This window comes from Diadema antillarum, unplaced genomic scaffold (genome assembly GCF_040938485.1).
Source record: "Diadema antillarum isolate AM-2024a unplaced genomic scaffold, OU_Dant_1.0 seq00001637_RagTag, whole genome shotgun sequence".
In the NCBI taxonomy this organism is placed as follows: domain Eukaryota; kingdom Metazoa; phylum Echinodermata; class Echinoidea; order Diadematoida; family Diadematidae; genus Diadema; species Diadema antillarum.
Window position 1 is genome coordinate 105,216 of NW_027272343.1, and position 11,534 is coordinate 116,749.

General features: G+C 41.3%; 1 pseudogene; it reads left to right on the top strand.

Annotated features, from left to right (window-relative positions):
* Positions 1-3,903: 3,903 nt before the first annotated feature.
* Positions 3,904-5,295, top strand: LOC139711288 (uncharacterized; annotated as a pseudogene).
* The last annotated feature ends 6,239 nt before the right edge of the window (positions 5,296-11,534 follow it).

Genomic DNA, 11,534 nt, shown 5'->3' on the forward strand with positions numbered 1-11,534 from the left:
CAAGTCTCACGCAACTTTCGCGCTTTTGTGTACATTTCCTATGGAAAACAGGTGCTCTGTCATGAAAGTCATGAAAACCTGATTATTTTTACAATTAATCACTTTCAGTGATTAGTTTTGTGCTAATTATGGGAGAAAAGTGGTCAGTGACAATTTCCAATAGAAAAACAAAGAAAAAACAAAAGTTGAAAAATGTAAGTTTCGAGGAGTCCTGGGGGGGATGCACCGTGACCCCCCCCCCCCCCCTTAGGTACCCGACTATAGCTGGCGCCGAGTGGAAAATTGTTGCCGTGAATGGGGAAGTTATACAAAGTTTGAATTGTAATGAATTTTATTTTACTGATCGAGATGCCTGAATTGGGTATAATAATAGTATGGACTGTCTACTTTCGGGGGATAAGGCATTAATAAATTGCCCTCACTAGAATTGTATTGCCCTTGTCTTCGATTCGGGCAATACAATTCAAGGTCAGGCAATAAATGTTGTATCCCCCTCAAGGCCAGTTCATTATCATATAAATTGTACAGACATAGTTAAGCAAAACAGTGCGAATCACTGAGATGTGTACTGATAGAGAAAGTGAAATGGTGTATGACCCCATTGATGTTTGAATTAAAATTTTGAGATCATACAAAAGAACATGATAAAAACAGGGGTTTCTTCCCTCCCACGGCTGCCACCCTTTTTCTTATTCTTTTTTTTTTTTGGATTTTAGTAGCCAATGTATAATGTCTGGTAAGTGTTTTGTTTCGCTCAGTGTGTGTTTGGGTTTTCTTTTACAATTAGCTTTGTCAAGACATTAAATAGGGCTATAAAAGAAAAGTGTATAGGCATAATTTTCAAATTAAGCAATATACACTTTATATCAACATAACCAGCATCTTGTTGAAAATAATATGAATGCTTTCAAATCATATTTTGAGTTTGGATGATATAGTCTCATGTGATAGAACTTGTATCGTAGAAAATCTCACAATTTCTCGTTTCCTAATTTGTATGGAATGAAATCTAAAAGAAAAAGCTGGAATATATCCTAATCACAGCATCGTTGGTCTTTTAATAGCATACTTACAACCACGAGAGGCTTCCGGTACCATTCCAGGTAAATGCATCAACCGTTTCAATCAAATTTCTTGCCAAATCTCTTGTAAGGTTAAGACACACAAAAAAGGCGAAATCAATCGAAATATTATGATTAGGCATCTTGTATTGATAACAGTTGAATCTTACAAAATACTTGCAATTAGCGCCGTTCTTACGACCGCCTGTGCTTACATATTCAGCTTTTACGTATTCTCCACTTGTTTTAAAACGAATACTAATGTGAGTTATGAAGGTCTCAACAAACGAAGTCAGTTGCGAATCTACTGAGAGAGGGGTTAGGGGGGTTAACCCCCCCCCCCCCCCCCATCCTTGGGCTGCCGAATGAAAATGTGATGTGCATAGTGAAAAAGACGTTCTCATGCACTGTATGGTCTCAACTGTGTTAGGAGATGCCAGGAAAACATCACTTTGGGGGTTCAAAATAGCAACAGCAATAATAACAACAACAAGAATCGCCGAGAGGGGGACAACCCCCCCCCTCCTTGACAGAGAGCTAGATCCGCCCCTGAAATTATTGGATAACTCCGAAATTAGATAATAGGGACGGGTTTGACACTCTTCGGATTTATCACATTGATACGACTATCAACATTGAATAAGCTCTGTTGCATGTTCTTTTTTTTTTCTTGTTCTTGGCCTTGCCTTTAAAAGTCTTTAAGGAGTAGTAATCATTTATCTAAAGGAAAAAAAAACATGATGGTGTTCAATGACCGAATTTGTCTATTATTATCAAAACTTACAAAGACCTGAGGTTGTCCAAGCCATCGAATGCACCCCGATCGATCGTTGTGATATTATTGCTCTGCAGATTCCTATTGAAGAGAATCAATTCGTATAAAGAACATGATGCCTATGATTTGGTTCCACATGTTTGATATGAAGAATACGTATTGTCTGTTCAATCATTACAACAGAGATGTGTTTTGCAATGATAGACCATTACTTTTTCTCTGAATTGGAAAAGTACATGAACCCAAAAAAGAAAATGTGAGAATATGAGAACGATAGGAAAAGAAAAGAGAATAGAATAGAACAGACAACAGAATATATGGAAATATGACCTTGCTCACTTTTGTTCTACTGCTTCTCGTATTTCATGTAACGTTTTAAAAAAGGAGAGGTTAAAAAAAAAATATCTTACTGGAGAACAAAGAAACCCAAAATGGACTGTCGAATACAATCAAATTGATCAGAAGTAAAAGTGGGGAAAAAGTAGTGGCAACATAAAGAGAAAAATAAAGTTAATCTAGATAATACTATTAAAAAATGTCCAGGCATTGCCTAGCATTTTTCATATTATGTCGATAATTATTATACACTCAGCAAAAAAAAAAAAAAAGAAAGTAAACGCTTTCTCAAGTTTCGATTTCTCAAAGAATATTAGGCTAAAAGCTAATGTATAATATTATGCCATATTTAATTTAATTTAATTGGCTATCAACCTGGTAGGTCAACAAAAAGCGATACTTAACGCATGAGTGAACACCATTGCTTTTCTTTGCTAGGGCACAAAAGTAAAAAGTGCAAAACTGAACAAGTTGTCATTCATGAGTATGTGCTCTTCCATAGAACAATAAGAATAAACAGCAAATTTCACACAAAGCAAAACATGAATTAAGTTGCAAAAACAAACCTTTGATCTCTATGATATTTTTAAAGCCCAAAGGACCTATGAAGGTTAAAAGTAATAGAGGAAAATAAAGCATCTTATGTCAAATCTAAAATCAAATTAATTTAAGAGAAAAAGTAATCATTAACAAAAATGATATAAATTTGAGTTTTCTTTTTTTTTTCGAATTAGGAAATTGTGAATAATGTTTGGTTCTTGAAATTGTCACATGGATTTTAAATCACTAGCTTTGTCACGTAAGGATTCCGTGTTGTGTTTCGTAAGCTCTTTTGATTGTGCGAGGCATCTGTACGCGCGCCCTGACTGTGGTCAGAGGTCATGCCATGGGCATGTGTTTAGTGGAGAAGAGAAATAAAGTCTCTTTGACCGGTGACCTAAAACTAATAAGTTACATTGTCTCATTTCTGTGACAATTTTATGGCGACCCCGCCAGGACGAAAGTTTTAGGTCATTAGTAAAGTAGCACCGAGTGTGGAATGAAGGTCCATGCAACTGTGTGTAGAGATGTTATGTACAAAGAGAGGCGGATGTGGGCAAAAAGAGTGATCTTGCGATTCGGTGTGGCAGGCTTCTCTCCACGGTTTCAGTTGTGCGAATTCGCAGGTTACTCACTACGCAGCGTTGGGACGTAAGGTGTTTGACCCAACGCTCCGTCTGTTATTCTCTACACTGAGTGCGACTCGTTGCGGAGTCAGCAGTATGCGTGAGGCGCTGTAGCTATTTAAACGGTACACGTACTGGAGTGGTTGTGCGTTATGATGTGCGGTATGTCCGTTCGCATGGGTATGTTTACATACCCATGCGTTTTTCAGACTGTCTTTCCTACTAGCCAGTAGCCTCTGGGAATTGTAGACTGCCTAGATTCCATGTGTTTTGTAATCGTGATATAGTCCCCACCATAGGTCTCACCGCAGTGCGCGTGCACCCGCGGACTAGGGTAAGGGTATAGGGTTAGGTAGGGTTGTATTTAATACGGACACGCAACGGTGGGGACTATATCACGATTATGCCGTTTTTCCGTTTTTTTTTTTCTAGTTTAAAAGTCATGGTGAACGTGTCTTGGCTGGAATTAGATCTGTTCATTCATGTAATGGTATTCTGGTACTGTGTTTAATGTTACGGTGTTGATACTGTCTGTCAGAGTAGACAAGTGGCTTGCATTCCAGCATTGCAATACAAATTCATTGCAGTATTCACAGTAAGATAATTATGGCTAGTATCGATCAGATGAGGGAATTTTCGACTCTAGGTCGAGATTTAGGTCTTACTGGTGGTGAGCTTAGTAAGTTTGTGTCAGAGCGCTGCGCAGGAACGATGAGGCTGAAAGAGCTTGAAAGTCAGAGCGAAGAAAATAAAAAACAGCCGCGAGAGGAGAGCGAAAAACAGCGTGCTAACGAAGTGAGGTTGGCGGAACTGCGTGTAGAGGAGAGAAGATCCTCAGGAACCAGTTTTGCTGCTGGTGGTGGAGTGAAGATGAAAGTAGGTGAGTTCAACGACACTAACGATAGATTTCATGCATACATTTGCAAATTTGATTTAATCATGGATAACCAAGGTGTACCGGACGGTACAAGAGTGTTGCATTTAATTGCTAATTTAACCGGACAAGCCTTGGAGGTGGTGAATCGAATGTCAAGTGAGGATCGCAGTTATTATGAAATAGTGAAACATGAACTACGGCCGTACGGCCAGGCCGGAGAAGAACGAACAGCCTAGGCAGTTCAGCGTTCGACAGAAGGGCTGTCTACAGAAGCGGGTAGAATTGTCTGGGATTTCTGAGGATTATGATGCCCTTCTTGACTTGATATTGAGGGAACAATTTGTACAGTGCTGTCTCACAGGAATAGAAGTGTTCGTGAGAGAGGGGCAATGCAGTAGTATTGACGAGATCGTGGAAAGAGCTACGGTGATGTATGTAGGGGCTCATGGACTGCATACATTTTGCGCTCCTCGCAAACAAGGGGGATTCAGACCCACAGCTTCAGGCAAACTAGGTGGGGTGAATTCAGGTCAGCCAGTAGTATACAAAGGCAACACTAACACTAACACTAACCGTAAGGAACATGCACCGCATCCACCCAGAACAAAGGGGGAAAAGTCAAATGGTACAAGTATGCGGTCAGGTAAAGGTTGCTACATATGTGGTAATCCATCACACTTCAAGCGAGACTGCCCATTGGCTCATGTAAAACATGGACAGGCAATGATGCAAGAGACTGCAAACAGTACAGAACCAGTACAGTCTGGTGGTGCTGCAAGCGCTCCGCAACCCAGTAGTCCTACGAAGTCAATTGGTCCGTTACGTTCTAATGACGCGAGTAGCAGACAGTGCACAGCCTGCGCAGACAGCACGTGCATGCCTACTGAAACGCATAATCTAATTATGCATGAGAAAGTGAGTGTTGAAAGGTTGGGTATGGCCTATCTTGAAGTGAGTGCTATGATGAACCACATGCCAGTTGTTTCAGGCAGGTTATATCCTGGTGAAGTTCCAATTTCAGTGACACAGGATGCAGTACATGTGTTGTTAAGTCCAGACTGGTTGAGAGACATCAGCTGACTGGGAGGTGTCAGACAGTGTCAAGTGAGGTTGATTAATGGAACAGTCAAGCAATTTCCAGTCGCCAAGGTAGAGTTAGACTCCCCATATTTTTTAGATGAGATTGAAGCTTGTGTGAAGTGACTGTTGGGAATGTCACTGGTGCACGTGAGCCCAATGATCCAGATTTGAAGTGGGTGCCCCGAGGGGGCAGAGCATTGAGTGACGATGCTGATCATGCGGATGATGGTGGTAGATGCGTCTGTTGCGACACGGATTGTCGCCCCTACACGGATTGTCGCCCCCGTCACGGATTGTCGTCTGGCGACAATCCGTGACGCTTGTGCAGTTCCCAGTTTTTGACCTCGAAGGCGACAATCCGTGCTGGCAAAAAAAAAAATTGTTACGACACGGATTGTCGCCCCGTCAAGGATTGTCGCCCCGGGCTCGGGGTGGTTCCTCCGGTGTTAGGCTTTGGTGGGATGGGTATGACTGATAAGTTATGCGTATGTGTGTGTGTGTGTGTGTGTGTGTGTGTGTTTGTTGTGAGCTGCATGATATGCACTGTGTATGATTTGTAGGTAAGTAGGCCTACAATAAGTGACTTGTGTATGAGTTTCCGTATAGCTGTGTGTGTGTGTGTGTGTGTGTGTGTGTGTTTGGAGTATAATAATACAATATGTAGAAACTGTGCATGTGTGGTGGTTGTATAGTGGTAGTGGTTTGTTCGTCTGTGTTTATACTAGGTGTTTCAAAAAACATTTCCCACTTTTGATTCTTAATAATTCAAAAACTATATATCAGATAACGCTATCTTTGCAATGAGTGATAGCTGAATAGTGTACAATTTTGTTGGAGGTGGTTTAAATATGAAAGCATAAATCAGTTTCATGAAATTCATGATTAATTTCACAGTTAGGTTCCAGATTTTGCTCTATTTTCAACCCTCTGTACAAAACTTTCACTTTGCACAGAGGTCAATGGGTGTGTATGGGAGTGTGTGGCTAACACCCTGACAATGGTCCTGAACAATGGCTAGGGTTTGAATGCTTCATTATTTATTCATGAAAAATTCCACGATAACAACTAGTCTTTATTCAGCCTCTGGCAGTGCTGTGTAAAGTCAAACGCGTGCCGTTACTGTCGTTGAGTCGTTGAGTCGTTGACAGAGTTCTCCCTACTTCTGAAAAACGAAATTACAATGAATACCATCTGTTCTGTCGTATGAAAATGGTGACAGGAAGCAAAGAAAATCAATTATAGTATACACTTGTGTATATGGAGCCTTGAATAAATCTACTGTGAAACAAATGGCCCCAATGAAAAATGCTGCTGAACTCTTTACAAAAAATGATCTCTTTTTATCGAAAAAGCAACAAATTTGTCAGGCTATTAGTAGACAGTTGTATTGAAATGAAGAACTTTATATCATTTATGAATATTCACATCCCAAATTTAGTGATATGTGAAGCAAAATTTGAAAATGATTGCCAGCTGGAATGAAATGTGGTGTTTGCAAGCACATGGAAACATGTGCTTACTTTTTCCATGTGCATGCATTTTACCCTTTACTGTGCATGAATTCAGACTAGCAGTGCCCAGGGCAATCCACATGAATTATTGATTAAGCATTCATGTGTCTGGGAGCGCCAGACTGATACCTAGTCAACAGGTGGTTCAGGCATGTCCATTGTTCAGGGCCATTGTCAGCACACACTCACATACACATCATTGGTTCCTGTGCAAAGTTTAATTTTTGTACAGAGGGTTAAAATTTGACTAAAATCTGAAACCTTACTTCAAAATCAATCTTAGATTTAATGAAACTGATCTATGCTTTCACATTCAAATTACCTTCAACAAAATTGTACACTATTCAGCTATTACTCATATCAATGACAGTTTTATCGAATGAATAGTTTTTGAACTATTAATGATCAAAAGTGGGAAATGTTTTTTGAAACACCTAGTACGTGTGCCTGTATGCGTACGTGTGTCTGTTTGTGTTTGTGTTTTACGGAGCCCGCCAGGTGACATGAGGGAAAAAAATCTGCATGGATTATTGCGTTCCCTCGCAATAATTATTGCGTTCCTTCGCAATATTACTGCGTTCCCTCGCAATAATATTGCGTTCCCTCGCAATAATGATTGCGTTCACTCGCAGTAATTATTGCGTGGGAACGCAATAATTATTGCGAGGGAATATGGCAATGATTACTGCGAGGGAACGCAATGATTATTGCGAGGGAACGCAATAATCCATGCATATTTTTTTTCCTCATGTCACCTGGCGGGCTCCGTAGTGTTTTGATATTTGTGCGAACAAACTTTTTTGAGCAGCAGGCACTACTGTGGCAATGAAAATGCCTTCAGCGTGTATGAGCACGTGTTAAAAGAGTTCGCACCAGCGTTGATCTAAAAATAGTATGGGTGTGTCAACCAATATCAGCGTTGAGGCGGGCTAGGCGAGAGAGAGACCTAGAGAAAATACGTACGAGGGAGGTACCCTCCCCAAATGTTATCTGTCTTTGTTCATTTTTCACTGCAGTCATTTTCTTCCATCAGTCTTAACTACAACGTCCATACCAGAATAGGTTTGACATGCTTTATGCATGAGCAAATAATTTCCACACGCCGTAAATGATTTGTCAACCGTTAGTTGATTTTAGCATAAACGAACTGCCATTGCACACCGCTAATACATACGTAATACAAACAAACAGCAACAAACACTCAAACAAATCCTCATAATGCAAATAAACCAACTCAACACTTTTTCCCCTTGATATTTATTGCTTTCATTCCAATCATTCATAAATCGACCCATTCTGGGTGTAACATGAACAAAAAAGTTACAAATGGCAATTCGAAACACAAACAAATCCATTTGTCCATTTATACTACAAATAATTTCACTTCAACATAGATAACGGGATTATAGACCAACCCTACTAATAATTTCTTCACGAGAAAGTTTTGACATGTAGGGCCCTACCAAACCTATATTCCTTGAATATATTGGTTTGGATCATGTAACACCTTCTTACCTACAAGGGCATATACATAAAAATACACAAATACATTACACAAATCTAGAATGAAATCAGTCATAAAAAACCCGACCACCCCCCCCCCCCCCCTCAACCGAAACAAATGTAGGGCCTACATCTCTCCTAAATATTAAATGCTACCAACATCTGTCATACCATTTATAACTATCCTTCTTCAAATCCAATCCCCAACCCACCAACCCCTGATTAACCAAAACCTAAATCATCCCACACCCACATTCACAAACCCACATACATACATACACACACATACACACACACACACACACACGAAGGTTCGTTATCCCGAAGTTTCTTTTTTTCCGAGGCTTCATTTATCCAAAACACACAATTCCCTAAACCTAGAGGTTCGTTGATCCAAAAATGAAATTCGAAATAACGAACCTTCGGAATAAAGAACCTTCGGACTAAAGAGCCTTCAGAATAACGAACTTTTGCAATAACGAAATGTAACCCCCTCCCCAATACACACGCACACCCGAACCGATACCACATTCCTTCCTGATGAAACGACTTCCCAATGTTGATAAAGACATAATGGACCGTATGCAGAAAAGCAGCATCCGCCCGCACGCAAGCTCCACTCCTAATTCATATACAAATCCGCCAAACAAACTCCTCAAAGTCAAAGCTGCTGATAAAATCAATATCAACGTTTATGCCAGCAACAGCTTACTAGGTACCCTCCCCACGCGCAGCTAAAAAAACACATACGCAAAAAAGCTGACATAATAAACACATTCTCCCATCATACACACAGACACAGACACACACGCACAAACGGACACTAAATTATCATGTGCACGCGCACATACACACTTCCTTGAAACCTCACCATGACTTTTTACATGGCATGTTTGCATGGATGTAGCCATGTAAGTTATGTGTTAGTATTTCAAGGACCATGTCCAGAACGATATTACCCAGTAAAATGTGCTTCGAGGGCGGGCGACAATCCGTGCCGCCAGTCCTCGTCACGGATTGTCGCCAGACGACAATCCGTGACGGGGGCGACAATTCGTATAGGGGCGACAATCCGTGTCGCAACATACGTCACTGGAGATGGTGAGCAAATTGTAGATACTCATGTTGATGACGTTGATAAGGAGGCGGTTGACAATCTTTCTGAGGTGAAAGAAGATGATCCACAGGTAATGGCAGTCGAAACTCGGTCTCAGAAGGAGGCTAAGGTCAAACCGCTCAAGGGTTTGAAAACTGTTGATCCCATCTCCTGTCTGAAGCCTGCTGATTTTGTTCGTGAACAAAAGAACGATTCATCATTGAAATCACTATGGAACAAAGTAGGTAGAGATGAAAAGTCAAAGTACATGTTCGTGTCAGAGGGACATTGTCTGTACAGACAGAGAAGGGATGAAAACAATCCTAAGCTTGGTGTAGGACACAAATGCGTAGTTCTCCCTAAGTCACAGAGGGTAAAGGTGATGAAAGTGGTACATGCATCTTTGATGGGAGGTCATGTGGGAATAAACAATACAATGGCCAAGATAAAGAACCAGTTCTTCTGGCTTGGAATGGCTGAAGATGTTGCGAACTTTTGTAGGTCGTGTGACATTTGTCAAAGGACAGTGAGCAAAGGTAGCGTGCACAAGACGACCCTAGGTCGAATGCCAATCATAGGTGTTCCATTTCAGAGGATAGCTATAGACTTAGCAGGTCCCTTCACAAGGTCAGCTAGAGGTCACACACATATACTGGCAGTGGTAGACTTTGCTGCTAGGTACGTAGAGGCTTTACCTTTGAAATCTATAACAACCGTGGAAGTGGCAGAAGCACTGCTTGGTGTGCACAGCAGAGTAGGCATATCAAGTGAATTTATGTCAGACTTGGGTCCCCAGTTCGTGTCAAGCTTAATGAAGGAAGTGTCCAGATTGCTTTCGATTCAACAGGACACTAGCTCTAGATACCACCCCATGTGCAATAGTTTGGTGGAGAGGTACAATGGACTGGTTAAAACAGCATTGCGACGCATGTGTGCAGACGAACCACGAGAGTGGGATAGATATCTGCCTGCACTTTCCTTTGCTCTACGCGAGACACCTAGCTCTAGTCTTGGATATTCTCCATTTGAGCTTTTCCTTGGGAGGAATGTCCGTGGACCCATAGAGGTGTTGAGGGAGTTGTGGACAAATGGAGATGTGAGTGCAGAGATGAAGGACGAGTATGAGTATGTGATTGAGCTCCGTGAGAGACTAGTAAAGACATGGGAACTAGCTCAGGAATCACTCAAAGGGGGTGCAGCAAAGTACAAGAAGTACTATTACAGGAATGCCAGCCGAAGGAAGTTAGAAGTGGGAGACCAGGTGTTAATCTTGCTTGCCACTGAGGAGAATGAGTTGCTATTGAAATGGATGGGTCCTTTTCCTGTAGTAGGCACGAGGTACGACTCTGATTATATCGTAGATGTAGATGGTGTTCATAATGCCTATCACATACACCTTCTCAAGAAGTATATTTTCAGAGGGAACAGATCGACTCTTCTGTAGCTGGATGCTTTGACTTCTGTGAAGAGAGTCAAGAAGTATGTAATGAGGATGGTGACTGTGACCAGATCGGCCGTAATCTGGCAAAACTGCGTATCTCCTTTAACACATTACGCCAGAAATCGGGTTTAAAGATTCATTGTTACACCTTTCTAAACTGAGATACGATGAGTTGCATTTTTCCTTGGTCTAAAGAATTTATTTCCAGCCCCAAAAATGAAAATTTGACCTTTTTAAGTAGTAAAAATTACCAATTTAAAAAAAAAAAAACTTACGCAGTTCTGCCAGATTAATCGTCGCCAAATTTTTGCGATCGTAATCTGGCAGAACTGCGTATCTCTGGTCACGTGCCCGGGTTGATCAGCCAGAACTGCGTAAGTTTCTGGCCATGGGGGGGGGGGGGGGGGGGGGGGGGGGTTCAGGCAGAACTGCGTATCTCTAGGAGATACGCAGTTCTGCCTGATAAGCACGTGTTTCATCAGGCAGAACGTAAGTATCTCATTTCGTCGTCAACCACGTGCTCATCAGCCAGAACTGCGTATCTCCTAGAGATACGCAGTTCTGGCTGATAAACACATGGATTATCATCCATAACTACGTAACTACTATCTCGGTCTATTTTATGCGGGTTGTCTATCGTATTTTACCATACACCCCTTACTATTCAGCGGATGCAGTGTCAAAACAA